Below are 16,246 nucleotides of genomic sequence, written 5' to 3'. Positions count from 1 at the left end.
GGTCTGAACTCTTTATCTGTTCCTGAGTGGAAGAAATCACCCTAATCTTTGTTTGGTGGGGAATATTGTGTCTTTATCTTTTCTGTATATTTCTGAAATTCTTCATATTATTGCATATTGCTCCTCTGGGAAAGAAGACACCTAGGCCTAAGGAACTAGGGCAAACCCAGGGAAATAGAGGTCCCAGAAACTTGAGCCACAGACCCAATGGCCCATTTACTGCTCTCAGAGGACATCAAGCATCTGTACGTTACATGTGAACACTAAACGCTACATTGGAAGTTTGGAGAGGGAGAGCTGGAGTTCAAATCCTGCCACTCACTCATTTAGACATGCATTCATTCAACAAATATTTAGTAAGCACTTATTAGGCATCACCTAACTATGATTAAATGGGAAACAAAACATCAGCAAGATGAACAACTCACCAAAGCCCTATATTGATCAGGGCCCAAGAAGTAAGAGATGACACCCTCAAATTGGGTAATTTTGGTAGCATTTAAGAAAAAAAGGGATAAGGCATAGGGAAATCACAAAAGATAGTGATGTCTCAGGGTTAGCTGCAGCTGTTTCCATCCTAAGGCCCACAGGGACAAGAGAAGAGACCTGTTACACAAACTCTGAGATGTGAAGACCTGTGTGGAGAGTACCACATGGTAGGAGCTGTGACATTTAGTTAAGAGATGCAGCCAGCCAGCCAGCCAGGCACTGTGGCTCACGCCTCTAATCCTAGCACTTTGGGAGGCTGAGGTGGGTGGATCACCAAGTCAAAAGGTTCAGACCATCCTGGCCAACATGGTGAAACCCCATCTCTACTAAAAATAAAAAAATTAGCTAGGTGTGGTGGTGTGTGCCTATAGTCCCAGCTACTTGGGAAGCTGAGCCAGGAGAATTGCTTGAACCCGGGAGGTGGAGGTTGCAGTGAGCTGAGATTGTGCCACTGCACTCCAGCCTGGCAACAGAGCGAGACTCTATCTCAAAAAAAAAAAGAGATGCAGCCAGCCCACTAAGGATTGTGAAGGAGGTATCTAGGGGGAACAAACACTCCAGCCTCACCTCACACTCTTCCCTCCCTCTGATCTCTGGCCAGTGTTTCACATTAGCTGAACAGAGGGGCAAGGGAGCAGATAGGTATAGACCATACAGGTCAGCTTCCCCATGTACAGAGCAGATGGAAAAGAATAACAAATGTTCTGGAGAAATGAATGGGGTATATCCATCAGGAACTGCAACACTCCCAAACATACAGCTTCCAGGGTAAGTAATGCTGGGACATGAGACATGTGCCTAAAAATGCAGGGGAAATTTTCTTTTCCTGCCTCTGAATCTAAATGACTGGGCAGCAGAACATAGTGGAATCTATTGAGGCTGCCAGCCCCATGGACAAAGGGCTGGATCTGAGCATGCTAATATGGCTGCACTTTTCTTAGAGGTCCTTCCAAAGCTATGCTCAGTGCAAGGGAGCAGGAGAGACCTAGCTGCATCCATGTGCAAAACAAAACGAAACAAAAAGGGCCACAAAATGTAGTCTGGTTTCTGACATGAAATGTGCCCACACTTGCAACATGGCCTAATATATGTCTTGGTTTCTGATCAATCAGATTAACATCCTTCAGTCTCTTGTAGAAATGAGACTCCTTCTTCACAGTGAGATGAAGCACAGTAATTCCTTTACTCAAGGGTAGAGATAATATTAAAGCTGAGTTAGAATTCGCTTGGGGAGAGGTTAAACTTCTTTCTAAATGAGACTTTCTTCAGAATCCAAAGGGGAAGATCTCAAAAAGTAGGTCTGAGAACTGAAACCATCTACACCCATATAGCTTATTATTTTCATTAACATGATTTCAACATTCCATTCTCTTATCAGCATGACTTTACTATTCCAAGAAACTCTTGTCCGCTAAGATAAATGTTGCAAACCCATTTAAAAGTGCTGAACTTTTCAGTAGATAGCATCAAATAACTGCTACTCTTTAAGACTGCTTGGAACCCTTAGTTCCAAACCCCAGCTTCACTGTGCTCACCAGTCTCCAACTATGGCATCATGATCCTTATCCAATTCAAATAAAGTCACCATGCTGAAGTCTCACCTTAACCTAGACTTCAAAGCCCCATAAAGACCCTGACTTTACCCTCTCTACTCTCAGAGTCTACTAAGACTCCATCAAGACTCCAGCTTTGCCTTATCAACAGGTTGTTTGGTGGTCTTTTTTAGGGAGCCAGCAATCAACAAGTCCTTCCTAAGAGATTCTCTCAAGGGTCCTCATCCAGTTCCTAACCTGGCTCCCCTGCCCCTTAAATATCTTCCCATCTCTCAGGAGTGGCAGGGGTTCCAGCAGCTGGAGCCAAGTTCCAATTTCAGTGGTACCGGCAGTACAATAACGCTTGTCTTTGGACTAGTTCCACTTAAAAGAACCTAGGCTTCCTAGCTCACTTTATCACGAGCTCAAAAATACACATCCAAGGATGTCCATTTTCACATCCTATGTGAAATCCAGATGTGCATCGTTCACGTCTCACCCACATTAACACAAAAATTCAGCATCTCTTGTAGGTTCCAAAAGTAATTATATTCTCACTGAAAGTATAAGTAAGCAAGGTAGCATATCTCAGAGGGGAGAAGGAAGACTAAGTTTACATTCATTCAGCATACATCCTTTTTTTTTTTTTTTTTTTTTTTTTTGAGACACGGTCTTGCTCTGTCACCCAAGCTGGAGTGCAGTGGCGTGATCATGGCTCTACTACAGCCTCGAACTCCTGGGCTCTAGCAATCCTCTGACCTCAATCTCCCAAGGAGCTGGGACTACAGGCATGTGCCATCATGCCTGGCTGGTATTTTAAAAATTATTTTTAGTAGAGATGAGATCTTGTTATGTTGCCCAGATTGATCTCAAACTCCAGAGCTCAAACAGTCTTCCCACTTCAGCCTCCCAATGTGCTGGGATTACAGGCATGAGCCACCACGCCCAGCCCGGTGTGCATCATTTAACTCAAAAGATCCCCCTTGGCCATGTTGCCCTCAAAGTGCTTCCTCTGGGCTTCCCCTCTTAATCTGACTTTGACCCCCAGAGAATCCAGCCTCCAGCCTCCTTCTTCTCCCTCGTATATTTATGCACAGTTGATTCTGACTCTAGCTTGAATATCTTTTTTAACAAAAATAGTCTCTTCCCACAAATAAATTCCTTCACCAAATATTACATTTGTAGTAGCCAAGACAATTGAAAACAACCTTAATGTCTAACCATGGGGAAATGTTTAAATTACAGGAATTAAATTCAATATTATGAAATCACTGTGTCATGGTAACAAGGGATTAAGTCAATTTATATGTACATCCATGGAAGGAATTCCAAGGCATACTGTTAAGTGTATAAAACAAGTTGCTTACAAAGATGCATAATATAATTCCACTTATGTTAATAAGTTACACACACACACTCATGGAATGAGGATATGTGGATTCCATGTGAATGGAATGGGGAAGCTAACTAGCATAAGGCATGATTGTAAGACCTGAGAAAATTAGGAACAGCTTTCTTCCAAGGAATACACCTATGATTCTCAAACTGGCAGTGTTGTGAGTTGAGCCGTGTACCCCAAAAAGACATATTAAAGCGCTAATCCCTAATACCTAATACTTCAGAACATGATTTTATGTGGAAATAGATCATTCCAGATATAATTACTTAGGTGAAGAGAAGGCTGCACTGGATTCAGGTGAGCAATATGACCAGTGTCATTTTAAGAAGAAGGCCACATAAAGGCAGAAACACACAGGGGCAACACCTTGTGATGACAGAGGCAGAGATGCAAGTGATGCAGCTGCAGGCCAAAGGACACCAAGGCTTGAAAACCCCTATCAGGAGGCAAGAAGAGGCAAGGAAGCACTCTCCCCTACAGGCTGCAGTAGAAGTGTGGCCCTCTCAACAACTTGATTTCAGTATTCCAGCCCCCAGGACTGTGAATCAATAAATTTCTATTGTTTTAAGCCACTGCGTTTGTGGTCCTTTCTTTGGCAGCCTTTGGAACCTAATACAGGAAGTACTTTATTTGGCAGCCCTAGGAACCTAATCCCCATATTAGGGATCCTTAATACAGGGATATGTACCCCTTGCCTTGCTTCTCTTGGTGGCCCAAGATTATGATGTTATCATAATGTTATGATTATAATATTATCATCATCTTGGGCCACCAAGAGAAGCAAGGCAAGGGGTACATATCCCTTGACTCAGAATTTTACTTCTAGGAATCCTGACATACAAATGTGATGTAATTAAAACAGAATCAAGTCATACCTCCATCAAAACCCATAATTATCCCATTTCATTCTGAGTAAAGGCCAAAGTCCTTACAGAGACCTAAAAATCTTACATGATCTGGGTCCTCTTTGGCTCTGAGATGGCATCTCCTTCTCTTCTCCCTCATTGCTCAAGCACTCCAAGAGGCCTCGCTTGGCCTCCTATCTATTCCACAGCATGCCAAATATGCTTCTACTTCTCCATACCACATGGCCAGCTGCCTTACTTCCTTCAGATTCATTCAAAAAGTTGCCTTTTCATGGGCTAAGGACGTGAATAGACAATTCACAAAAGAAGATATACAAATGGCCAACAAACATGTGAATAAAATGCTCAACATCAGCCAGGCATGGTGTCACATCTGTAATCCCAGCACCGTGGGAGGCTGAGTTAGGTAGATCACCTGAGGTCAGGAGTTCAAGACCAGCCTGGCCAACATGGTGAAACCCCATCTCTAACAAAAATACAAGAATTAGCCAAGCATGGTGGCAGCACCTGTAATCCCAGCTACTCAGTGGGCTGAGGCAGGAGAATCACTTGAACCTGGGAGGCGGAGGTTGCAGTGAGCCAAGATTGCACCACTGCACTCCAGCCTGGGCAACAGAGCAAGACTCTGTCTCAAAAAAAAAGAAAAAGAAAAAATGCTCAACATCTCTAATGATCAGGGAAATGCAAATCAAAACCACAATGTGATACCACCTTACTCCTGCAAGAATGGGTATAATAGAAAACATAAATAAAAAAATAATAGACGTTGGCATGCATGTGGTGAACAGCGAACACTTCTACACTGCTGGTGGGAATATAGGCTAGTGCGATCACTATGAAAAACAGTGTGGAGATTCCTTAAAGAACTAAACGTAGAACTACCATTTGGTCCAGCAATTCCACTACTGGGTGTCTACCCAGAGGAAAATAAGTCATTATACAAAAAATGATATCTGCACATGCATGTTTATAGCAACACAACTCACAATTGCAAAAATGTGGAACCAACCCAAATGCCCATCATTCAGTGAGTAGATAAAGAAACTGTGGTGTATATATATACACATACACACACACACACACACACACACAATGGAATACTACTCACCCTTCAGAAGGAATGAATTAATGGCATTCACAGGAACTTGGATGAAATTGGAGACTATTATTCTAAGTGAAGTAACTCAGGAATGGAAAACCAAACATCGTATGTTCTCTCGTAAGTGGGAGCTAAGCTATGAGGATACAAAGGCATTAGAATGACACAACAGACTTTGGGGGCTCAGGGGAATAGGGCAGGAAGGGGGTGAGGGATAAAAGACTACAAATTGGGTGCAATGTATACTGCTCAGGTGATGGGTGCACCAAAATCTCACAAATCACCACTAAAGAACTTATTCATATAACCAAACACCACCTGTTCCCCAATAACCTATGGAAATAAAAAAAAAGAAGTTTTTAAAGTTGCCTTTTCAATGAAGCATTCCTTAGCCACCCTAAAAAAAATTTCAAACCCACCCTGAAATGTTCTTTCTGTTTTGTTTTTTTGAGACAGGGTCTCACTCTGTCACCCAGGCTGGAGTGCCATGGCATGATCACAGTTCACTGTAACCTCTACCTCCTGAGCTCAAGCAATCCTCCCACCTCAGCCTCCAGAGAGATGGGACCACAGGCATGTGCCATCATGCCCAGCTAATTTTTGTATTTTTTGTAGAGACAGGGTTTTGCCATGTTGCCCAGATTGGTCTCAAACTCGTAGACCCAAACGATCTACCCGCCTTGGCCATCCAAAGTGCTGGGATTACAGGCATGAGCCATCATGCCGGGCCTACCCTGAAATTTTATGTCTGTCTTCCCTGCTTCTTTTTTCTCCTTAATACTTATTATTATCTATATTGTTGGTCATTTGTCTTGTTTATTATCTACCCTTGTCCCAGTTAGTATGGTGACATAACAAATCATCCCAAAACTCAGTGGGTTAAAACATAAAACAACATTCGCTTTGCTCACAAATCTGTAGTCTGAGCAGGCTCAGCAGGGATAGTTAATTTCTGCTCCACTCAGTAAGACTGGGTGGCTTAAAGGTCAGGAACTAGAATCACCTAAAAGCGTGATTGTGCCTGCACTGGGAAGACATGAACAGCTGGACTCTGCAACAGGTAGGGCACCTTAGGTGCCTAGCTCCTTGGGCACCTGGGGCCGAGCAGGGAGGGCACAGTGGGTGTCTCTCTCACCTTTGTTTGGTCTCTCCACATGGTCACTTGGAATGGCAACTTCAGGGTTGCCAGACTACTTGGAGGACTTGAGATCTCCAAAGGCAAGTGTCCCAAGAGAAAGAGCCAGGCAGAAGCTATATTGCCTTTTAGGACTGACCATACACTTTTGGTTGAAGCAGTTCTGAAGATGCACCTCTTTTCAAGGAAAGGGAATACAGACCCCACCTGTTGATGGAGGAGTGTCACTGTCACATGGTAAGAAGAGCATGTGGGATGGATGGGCTAAAAATTGCTGCAGCCATCTTCAGAAAGCAACATCTTCCTCACTCCCCCTGCTAGAATGTTGGTTTCATGAGGACAGGAGATTTTTCTGTTTAGTTTAGTGTGCCCCCAGCACCTAGAGGAGCACCTGGCACATACGTGCGGGCCAGAGAAGATCATGAGGTATCTAGATACAAGTGATAAACTGTTTTGCCAGATCCAGTATCAGGAGCTTCTGAGAGTAACATAAACACAGCGAGAAGGCAGGTTTGCAGGAGTCAAGGCCCTGCAGATTGTCAAAAGGACAGGAGTGGGAGGGCTGAATAGGAGGTGAGGAAATGAGTGCAGAGACAGAAACACGGTCAGGTGACAAATTGATAGCTAAAGTCAAGTTAAAAATTAGTTTTTGCCTTTAATCTGAACATGTAAGAGTTCTCCTTAGGCCCAAAGATACTGTAAGGTTTCAGCCTGTGTTCAGGATAAAGCAGCCTTTCTGATTCTGCTAATTTTGGGCTTACTCACCCCTCCATAGCATTATGGGAGCAGAAGATATGAAAACTAATAGCCAGTATCTAGGAGTTAATATTAAACTAAACCTTTGGTCTCTTCCAGGGCTGTGCTGAGAAATGTTTAACAACTAACTCTCCAGAAAAAGAAGAAACAAAGCTTTAATTTGCTGATTGGTAGCATTTGCCTGTATCTACGATGTAAAGACTCTCACTGTAGCCAACATCGAGTCACCAACAGGACATCACTGCATGTGGACTGGGAAGAGATGGGCACCCCCGGCTCTCTCAAGCCTGTGTACTGGCTCCAGCACATCATCATGACTTTCACTTTCCACATTCCTGACAGAATTCGTTATTCTCAAGGAGACAGTTCACTCTCTCCTCCTCCAGGACTTGAAATCAAACTCTGATAACATGAGTCAAATCGGCATTTTTTTTTTTTTCTGTCAGTGAGCGTGGCCAAGCTGACTAGCAGTGACAAGACATCTACATTCTATAATACCATTGCCAGGGAAGGAGAGACAGCAAGGGCTCCTGAAGACATGAGATGCTCACACTCTTTCATTCTAAGGGCGTCAGCATCCTGCATGAAGTCAACAGCCTCGACCGAAGTGTCAGGGAGCCCTGTAGTCATGACTTTCAAGTTTGTTAGCACTGCATTCCCCTGGGAGCAACAGAAAATCCAACTATCTGACAGTGGCTGGCTGAATCAGGCAGAGATTTATTTTCCTCTCCTAACAAAAAGTCTGGGTGGAGCCGACTAGGGCCTTTGGGGACCTGGGCTCCTTCTGTCTTTGCACTCAGCTCTCCATCCTCCTCCTTGATGCTGGGTATTCACAAGACAGTGGTCCCACCCTCAGCACCGCTCAGTGTTTCTGGCAAGAGAAGGAGGAAGGTGAAGGGTACAGGATGCACACCAGCTGACTCTGACCCCTGATAATGAGCACAATGGGAAGTCCCATCCAAAGACTTCAGCTTACATCTCACGGCCCACAGCCATGGCGTGTGGCCACTGTTCCCTTCAGGGGAGGCTGAGAAATGGAGCTTTTAACTGGACACATTGCCACGCCAAACAAAACTGTGGTTCTATTCAGCAACCAATAGTGTTTGTCATAAATATAAATCACCAGAGAAGCAGGGAGATACAGTCAGAGTAGAAGGACACAGGTCCTAAGACGTCAGCCTCCTAACCATGCTGACAGCATCCACTCACATTGACCATTTGCAAGGTCCTACTTGGGCACCGCAGCTCTACCCATGCTGGAGGAAATCCCAGGCTTCCCACATCTGTAAATTTCCCTTTGAGAAATTGTGATTCCCTCTCTTCAGTAAAGAATGATATCAGTAGGAGGGAGCCCTGAGGAGGAGATCTCAGAGGAGGAGTACACATTGGCACAGGAGACAGACATCCAGGCTGCTCTTCCAGAGATCTCCTTCTCAAGGACAGTTAAGTCCCTCCTCACCAACAAGTCCCTCTCCAGAGCTTCTGTGCTACTATTCTCCACACTGACAGGACCCTGCTCCTTGGTTGGACCACTCCGGGCCAGCATGTGAAAAGCACCCCAGAGTACAGTCCACGGCAAACTTCAAAGGATGGCTGGATCGAAGACTCTCTAGAGCAGGGTTCTCCGAAGCTTTTGATCGCATACTTCATTATTAAAACATGATTACACTTGGGGAACTCAAAAGATCCCCAAGTTGGAAAAAAAATGATTAAGCATGTGTGCTTCTAATAGACATATGGTTACTATTTATTTAATATATGCATATAATTTTTGCTAGCATAAAACATATACAAAAATTGAAATCTTAAAAGGACAAACTAAAAATAAATAGAGAGATGCAGCTGGCAGAGGCGTAGTGTGGGCACATACAACTGTCCCACGTGAGGCTCATGGTAGATGAGGCCCTAGTAGATGAGCCATGGGCCCAGGTAGATGAGGAGCCTGGCTAGCCGGGCCATGCTGCTGGAGGTGCAGGGTGCACCCATTCATGGTACTAGGGCTGGCATGCCAAGTGCACTGCAGTCGTCCACCAAGTGCTTCCTGGTGTCCCTGATGTGGCCATGGGGCTATTCACCTTCCCCTTTCCCATCATCATCAGCCTGGGTTCTGCACTGACTTCCACAGCCACCTCTTCCTTGCCTGCTTCATGCCTGTGCTCACACAGAGCTCCATCTTTAGCCTCCTGTCCACGGCCATCAACAGGTACCTGGCCAGCCACAGTTAGCTCAGGCATAAAAGTTTAGTCACTGGGACCCAAACAAGAGGGGTTACTGCTGTCCTCTGGGTCCTTGGCTTTGGCATTGGACTGACCTCATTCCTGGAGTGGAATAGTAAAGATACTACGTCCAACAACTGCAAGGAGCCCTGGGATGGAACCATGAATGAAAGCTGCTGCTTTGTGAAGTGTCTCTTTTAGAATGCAGTACCCATGAGTTACATGGTATATTTCAGTTTTGGGGGCGGGGGGTAAGTCCTGCCCCCACTGCTCATAATGTGGCTGATCTCCATCAAGTTCTTCACAGTGACCTGCAGGCAGCTTTAGTACATGGAGCTGATGGACCACTCAAGGACCACCCTCCAGCGGGAGATCCACACAGCCAAGTTGCTGGCTGTGATGGTGGGGATGTTTGCTCTGTGCTTGTTACCAGTGTGCACCATGGACTGTGTCACTCTTTTTCAGCTAGCTCAGGCTAAAGATAAGCCCAAGTGGGCAAGGAAGATGACCATTCTCCTGTCATATGAAAATTTGGTTGTCAATCCCATTGTCTATGACCACTGGAACAGAGACTCCTGCTATACTTTTCATAAAATTATTTACAGATATGTTCACTGCTGGACTGATCTCAAGAATGGGAATGAGAAGGTCAGGGCATAGCCTGTTCTCAGTGTGGCCTGTGAACCAGCCTCTGGCCTCTTCGAGGAGAAGACATAAATACATAATAAACAATGGGACAGGACATGACCGGCTTATTCTCATTGTGAAAGGTAGCTATACCTCCCGAGCACATGGGCTACCTCTTTTGAGCACTCCCCTGGAGCTACCATATATCTAGCTAATATATACCTGTTATTAGTAGGCTCCAAGTGTTGACAAATATATTTATGGTTCTATTTGACTGCTCTTACTGTGTTGATGATGTTGACAGCTTGAATGGATTCTAAAAGCATGTTTTGTTTTAGAGTCTGCCTCCTTTATGGTAGAAAATGACAAACTATTTTACTGTGAAACACTGTGAACTATTATAACACAAATATGTTTTAAATTAGAGGCAATGAAACAATAAAAGTTGCCTGTACTAAAAATGTATATTTGTTCCTAAGAAGGCAGCCAGGAAAATTAAAAGTATAATTCTTCAATCAAGAAACTGCCATATTAATTTGAGGAAATGATAGTCTCCTAAGTTCTTAAGTAGAATTGTCATCACATAATAATTTTAAGCTCCGTTCTTTTCCATACACAGAAAACTACCCGAGGGGAAGAAATTGGAAGAATGAGATCCCTCTTCTACCAAATTCCCCTTTCTAGAGCTAGGGAGTGAATTTCGCTTCTCTCCAGAGTTCAAGTTTGGCGAAGTTCTTGGAACCTAAAACATGAACATTTCACTAAGTAAAATTATATAACTATGTGTGCGTATTAGGTGAAGTAAAAATAAAACATTTTAAAAATTAAATTAAATAGAAATTCCAATATTCTGCCCATCCTAGTGGTTCTCCTGCATGTCCCCCTTTGGAGGCTATGGCTCTAAAGTTGTATTAGAGAAAGAAGTCAGCATATGTTATGCTTTTAACTAGTCCTTTGGGACGTGAGTTATGGGACAAACGTTCCCTTGGCTTAGGGTGAGCTCCAATAAGTCAGATACAGAAAGAAAAATATTGCATTATCTCACTTTAAAAAAAAAGAAAAACTTGAATATATAGAAACAGAGAGTAGAAAGGTGGTTGGGGTAGAGGGATGATGGGGAGATAGAGGTCAAAGGGCACAAAGTTTCAGTTATGTAAAATAAATAAGCCTAGAGATCTAATGTACAATATAGGGGCAGCAAAACTCCACCTCTCTTCTCAGAGGGTCCTGGCTGAGCCCAAGAATTAAGCTGACATAAGACAGATTAACAGAAGACAAGCAAACAAATTTATTTAATAGAATTTTACATGGCACAGGAGAACCTCATAAGGAAATAAAGACCCAAAGAAGCAGTTAGAGTCAGTTACAAATTCAGTATACTGAATTTGACAAAGAATAGCACACTGCAAAATGTGATAGGGCAAGGGCTAGGGTATTTAATTGGGTAGAGATGCAACTAGGAAGATAAGGATTAGTTTAACAAGGCTTGTTTGTACAGATTTCTCTTGGCTTCAGCTTCTCATCCTTGATGATAAGACTGTTCCTTTTTTATCCTACTACAGGGAGGATGTCTTTCCCATGAGAATGTCATTTGCTTTTAAGAAAAGGCTCAAAGGTCAGAGTGATCATCTTACACTTGCTGGTTTTTAAGTGTCCTTAACTTAAATAGTCAATATGCCAGAATGGTGTACCTTTAACCCCTGAAACATCACGAGGACTATAGTTAATAGTATTGCATCATATACTGGAAATAACAGAGTAGATTTTACATACTTTTACCACAATAAAAAGGTGACTATGTGAGATGATGAATACGTTAACTTGCTTGACTGTAGCAATTATTTCACTATGGAAATGTACAGTCATGCATGACTTAACAACAGGGATAAGACCTGAGAAATGCATCACAGTTGATTCCATCATTGTTCTAACATCATAGAGTGTACTTACACATACCTAACTGATAGAACCTACCACACACCTAGGCTGTATGGTGCACCTACAGCTCCTCAGCTACAAACCTGTGCAACATGTTACCATACTGAATGCTGCAGGCAATTGTAACACAGTGGTAAATATTTGTGTATCTAAACATATCTAAGCATAGAAAAGGTATAGTAAAAATACAATATTATAATCTTATAGGACCACCATCGTATATACAGTCCCTCATTGACCAAAACATCATGATGCTATGCATGACTGTATATCAAAAAATCAATTTTTAAAAGATGGAAAGTACCAGATGAACACTGGCTGAGTTGGGAAGGCTTTCTGGGAAGGATGATAGGAAACAGAAGCCCTAGGGGAGGACACATTGGTACACCGCATAACCTGGAATCAGAGGGTGGAAACTGGGGACTGGCCCAAAAGACCCTTAATAATGAGGGGCTAAGGCCCATGAGACAAAAGAAATGGCAGAGCGTTCGAGCATCTCTCTGCTGAGCGACTGGCTGCCCGGGGACCGCTGGGGTGGTGTGCGTCGGGGCTCCCTCACACTGTCCTTGAACATACTGTGGACCGCAAAAGAGCAAGGCTGTCCTAAGACTTTGCCTCTTTGCCGGCCACCCTTCGGGCCGTCAGGGTGGCAGCGCCACCCCGTGGCTGAATGTGGTGGTGTACCACGCTTCACACAATCTCCTTGCCCAGTGCGTAGCAGGTTCTACCCCAGGGCAGCCACCACCTGCACACCAGCTTGCCTACCAGTGAGTCATCGCTTAGGGCTCTGAACTGACCTAGAGGCGGGGCTGGACTCCGGCATCCGGTAACTCCGCCCGGCTGCTGGGGCCTTACGTTTGACATTGAGCCCTGGGGAACTAGACCTGTTCAATAGCGACAGCTAGTGGTCACCCTAAAAATAAGGTGCTCTGAGCCTCGCGGGGAAAGCACTGTCAAGATACGGGAAAACAGGACAGATTCTTGGCCTTCAGTGGAAGCTGGCACATTTCCAAAGCCACTCTTGGGTAAAATGGCCTGTCGAAAACCCAAACGCTTTAAAGCGATGTACCAGGACCTTGGCTGCCTCTCCAGCCACATCTCGGGCCACCTGCCTTGCTTTTGATTCCCCAAGGACAAAGAACTGCCAGTCCTCTGAAGCACCCTGATGATCCCACTGTGTGTTGGCCATGCCATCTCCTCTGCCCTGAGCGCGCTTCACTCTCCCCATTGCCTGGTTAACTCCTGTGCCTCCTTTAAGGTTAAGTCCAACCATTACCTCCTCCAGGAAAACTTCCTTCCCTTCCGCCCAGCCTACCTCTCAAGGCTGGGGTAAGTGAGCTCCCACCCCTATCCCATGCCTTTACAGTTTTCTGTATTTGTTTATCACTTGAGTTTACCACATGTTTTAAATTTACCTGAAAATTGTCTTGTGCATCTGTAACTAAGAAAATACTGACTATGTTTTACTCCTTGTTGCATCTCTAGTACTGAGCGCAATTTTAGGCATTTAGAAGGTATTTAATATTTAAGAAATAAAGAACTCATAGACCCTCATACTGGGAAAGGCTTTAGAAGAAATGGAGACCCACAGGGGCAAAACAACCTTGCATTTCTTTTTTCTTCTTTTCTTTTTTTTTTTTTTTTTTTTTTTTTTTGAGATGGAGTTTTGCTCTGTCACCCAGGCTGGAGTGCAGTGGCACAATCTCAGCTCACTGCAAGCTCCAACTCCTGGGTTCACGCCATTCTCCTGCCTCAGCCTCCCGAGTAGCTGGGACTACAGGCACCTGCCACTACGCCCAGCTACTTTTTTGTATTTTTAGTAGAGACGGGGTTTCACCATGTTAGCCAGGATGGTCTCGATCTCCTGACCTCGTGATCCGCCCGCCTCAGCCTCCCAAAGTGCTGAGATTACAGGTGAGAGCCACCGCGCCCGGCCGCAGCCTTGCATTTCAACAGAGAGGTGGAGATGGATCTAAAAGTCATCTCACTGGATTCCAGCCATTGTGTTGCCCCACACTCCGCTGTTTTTGCCCCCTGCTGACTCCCAATGTACTGAGCTCTCAAGCTGGTGAGACAGCCTCCCAGCTCTACTGACCCTGCCATCTCCACAATGCCCTAAAGCCCAGCTTGATTCCCTCCCACCCACTTCCTGGAAATCTTTGCTGTCAGAACTAACCTACTTATTCACTAAAATTCAGCAAACCCACTCCAAGGTTTTATCCTAAGGAAAGTATTTTAAAAGAAGAAAAACAAATAAATGCATGCATGAAGATGCCCATCGGCAGCATTATCTGTAAAAGCTAAAAATTAGAAATGACAAAAATCTCCATATAATTAAATAAAATTAAATTCCTCCATGTAATTTCCACATGAATAAAATTCCTAATTATATCATGCAAACTAAAGAGTTTCACCACAACATTGGAATGGTTTTATTTTTACTTTATTGTATTACCAAATACTTCCATAGTATTTACTATATTTAGGAACTATTCTACTGAATATTAACTAATTTAAATCCTCAAAAGAGCCTTGTGAGACAGGTGCTATTATGATTCCCATTATTACATCAGAACACATTTGTTTTGGTCTAACTTAGAATTTAAATGACCTGGGATAGAATAGAATTTAAGTGACACAGTGAGAAACAATACGAGCCACTTCAAATGTTTTTCTTCCACAGAGAACAATGTAAGACACATTCTTGAAAAAACTTAGTTAAATGAGTTTTAAAACTTACAAGATTAGATCAGACAAAATGCATCGACTCACTGAAACTACTCCTCCATTTTCACACAGCTACAGATCTGTGAGTCCATTTTGTCATAACCATTAATAAATCACAAGACAGAAGCTCCAAATTGCAGGCGTTGCTAATAGTGATAGCTTACATGTCTTAGTGCTTTACAAGTGTTATATCTCATAATCCTATAACAATTCTGTCAAGTAGATATTATCAGTTATAGCCATTTTACAGAGGAGGGAACCGAGATGCAAAGACCTCAAACATAGTGTTCATGCATTCTAAGCTCAAACAGATAGTAAGGGACAAAGCCAGGCTTCACACCCAGGCAGTCTGACTTCTGGTGCCCCTGCCCATCTAGCCCCAGGCTGTCACTCAGGACAGCTTCAGAGTGAGCAATAGTCTTGAGGTATAGATGACAAATGTGATCGATAAAGTAATCTTGTTACAAAGTTAAACATAATCACAGCTCTGAATTATTACAATTACAGAAAATTATTATAACATATTAATCTTTATTATGTGTATTAAGTTGTATTTGCATTGTATTTGTCGGTGGCTAATAATTATCCTGAGCAATGCTGGGTCACATGGCTACTGTTTAATATAAGGATATTACTAAACACATTGTGGTACACTAATATTATGAAAGACTATGATGATGTGAAAAGCTTAAAAATAGAAAAAAAGGAAAAACAGAAAAAATATTTATAATATAGTATCAAGTGAAAAACATATAATTCATATAATCACATATTACAAAAATGTAGGTTTCACTATGCTTAAAATATTATTAAAAAGAAATGCACATGATCAAAAACCAGAAGGTAGTGTGAAAAATATGAAACTAATTTGTCTTTGGGTAGCAGGGTTAGGAAGATTATTTTTCTATTTTAAAAATCTTTTAGTGATATTATATTAAAATTTGTATAAACCTGAAAGAAAAATGAAAGAAAATCCGAATGCTTTCCAACTCATTTCTCTGTCCATCTGCCTTTAGTTTTTTTTTTTTTTTTTTTTTGAGACGGAGTCTCGCTCTGTCGCCCAGGCTAGAGTGCAGTGGCCGGCTCTCAGCTCACTGCAAGCTCCAACTCCTGGGTTCACGCCATTCTCCTGGCTCAGCCTCCCGAGTAGCTGGGACTACAGGCGCCCGCCACCTTGCCCGGCTAGTTTTTTGTATTTTTCAGTAGAGACAGGGTTTCACTATGTTCGCCAGGATGGTCTCGATCTCCTGACCTCGTGATCCACCCGTCTCGGCCTCCCAAAGTGCTGGGATTACAGGCTTGAGCCACCGCACCCGGCCTCTGCCTTTAGTTTTCTAAGCAAGCCCTAAAGTTGCTCTCTGCAGGTGGGGGTGAGGGCATGTGCAGGGAGTGCTGACAGCAATCTAATATGTGAGCACTTTTGGTGAGATCAGTTTGGTTCAGTGTTACAGCATCAAGTTAA

At 43.3% G+C, this 16,246-nt stretch overlaps 1 pseudogene; it reads left to right on the top strand.

The window, feature by feature from the left end:
• The first annotated feature begins 9,187 nt into the window (after positions 1-9,187).
• On the top strand, positions 9,188-10,209 carry LOC104664195 (annotated as a pseudogene).
• The last annotated feature ends 6,037 nt before the right edge of the window (positions 10,210-16,246 follow it).

This window comes from Rhinopithecus roxellana, chromosome 8 (assembly GCF_007565055.1).
Source record: "Rhinopithecus roxellana isolate Shanxi Qingling chromosome 8, ASM756505v1, whole genome shotgun sequence".
NCBI lineage: Eukaryota > Metazoa > Chordata > Mammalia > Primates > Cercopithecidae > Rhinopithecus > Rhinopithecus roxellana.
The sequence above is the reverse complement of the archived record's forward strand: the minus strand, read 5'-3'. Positions and strand labels throughout refer to the sequence as shown.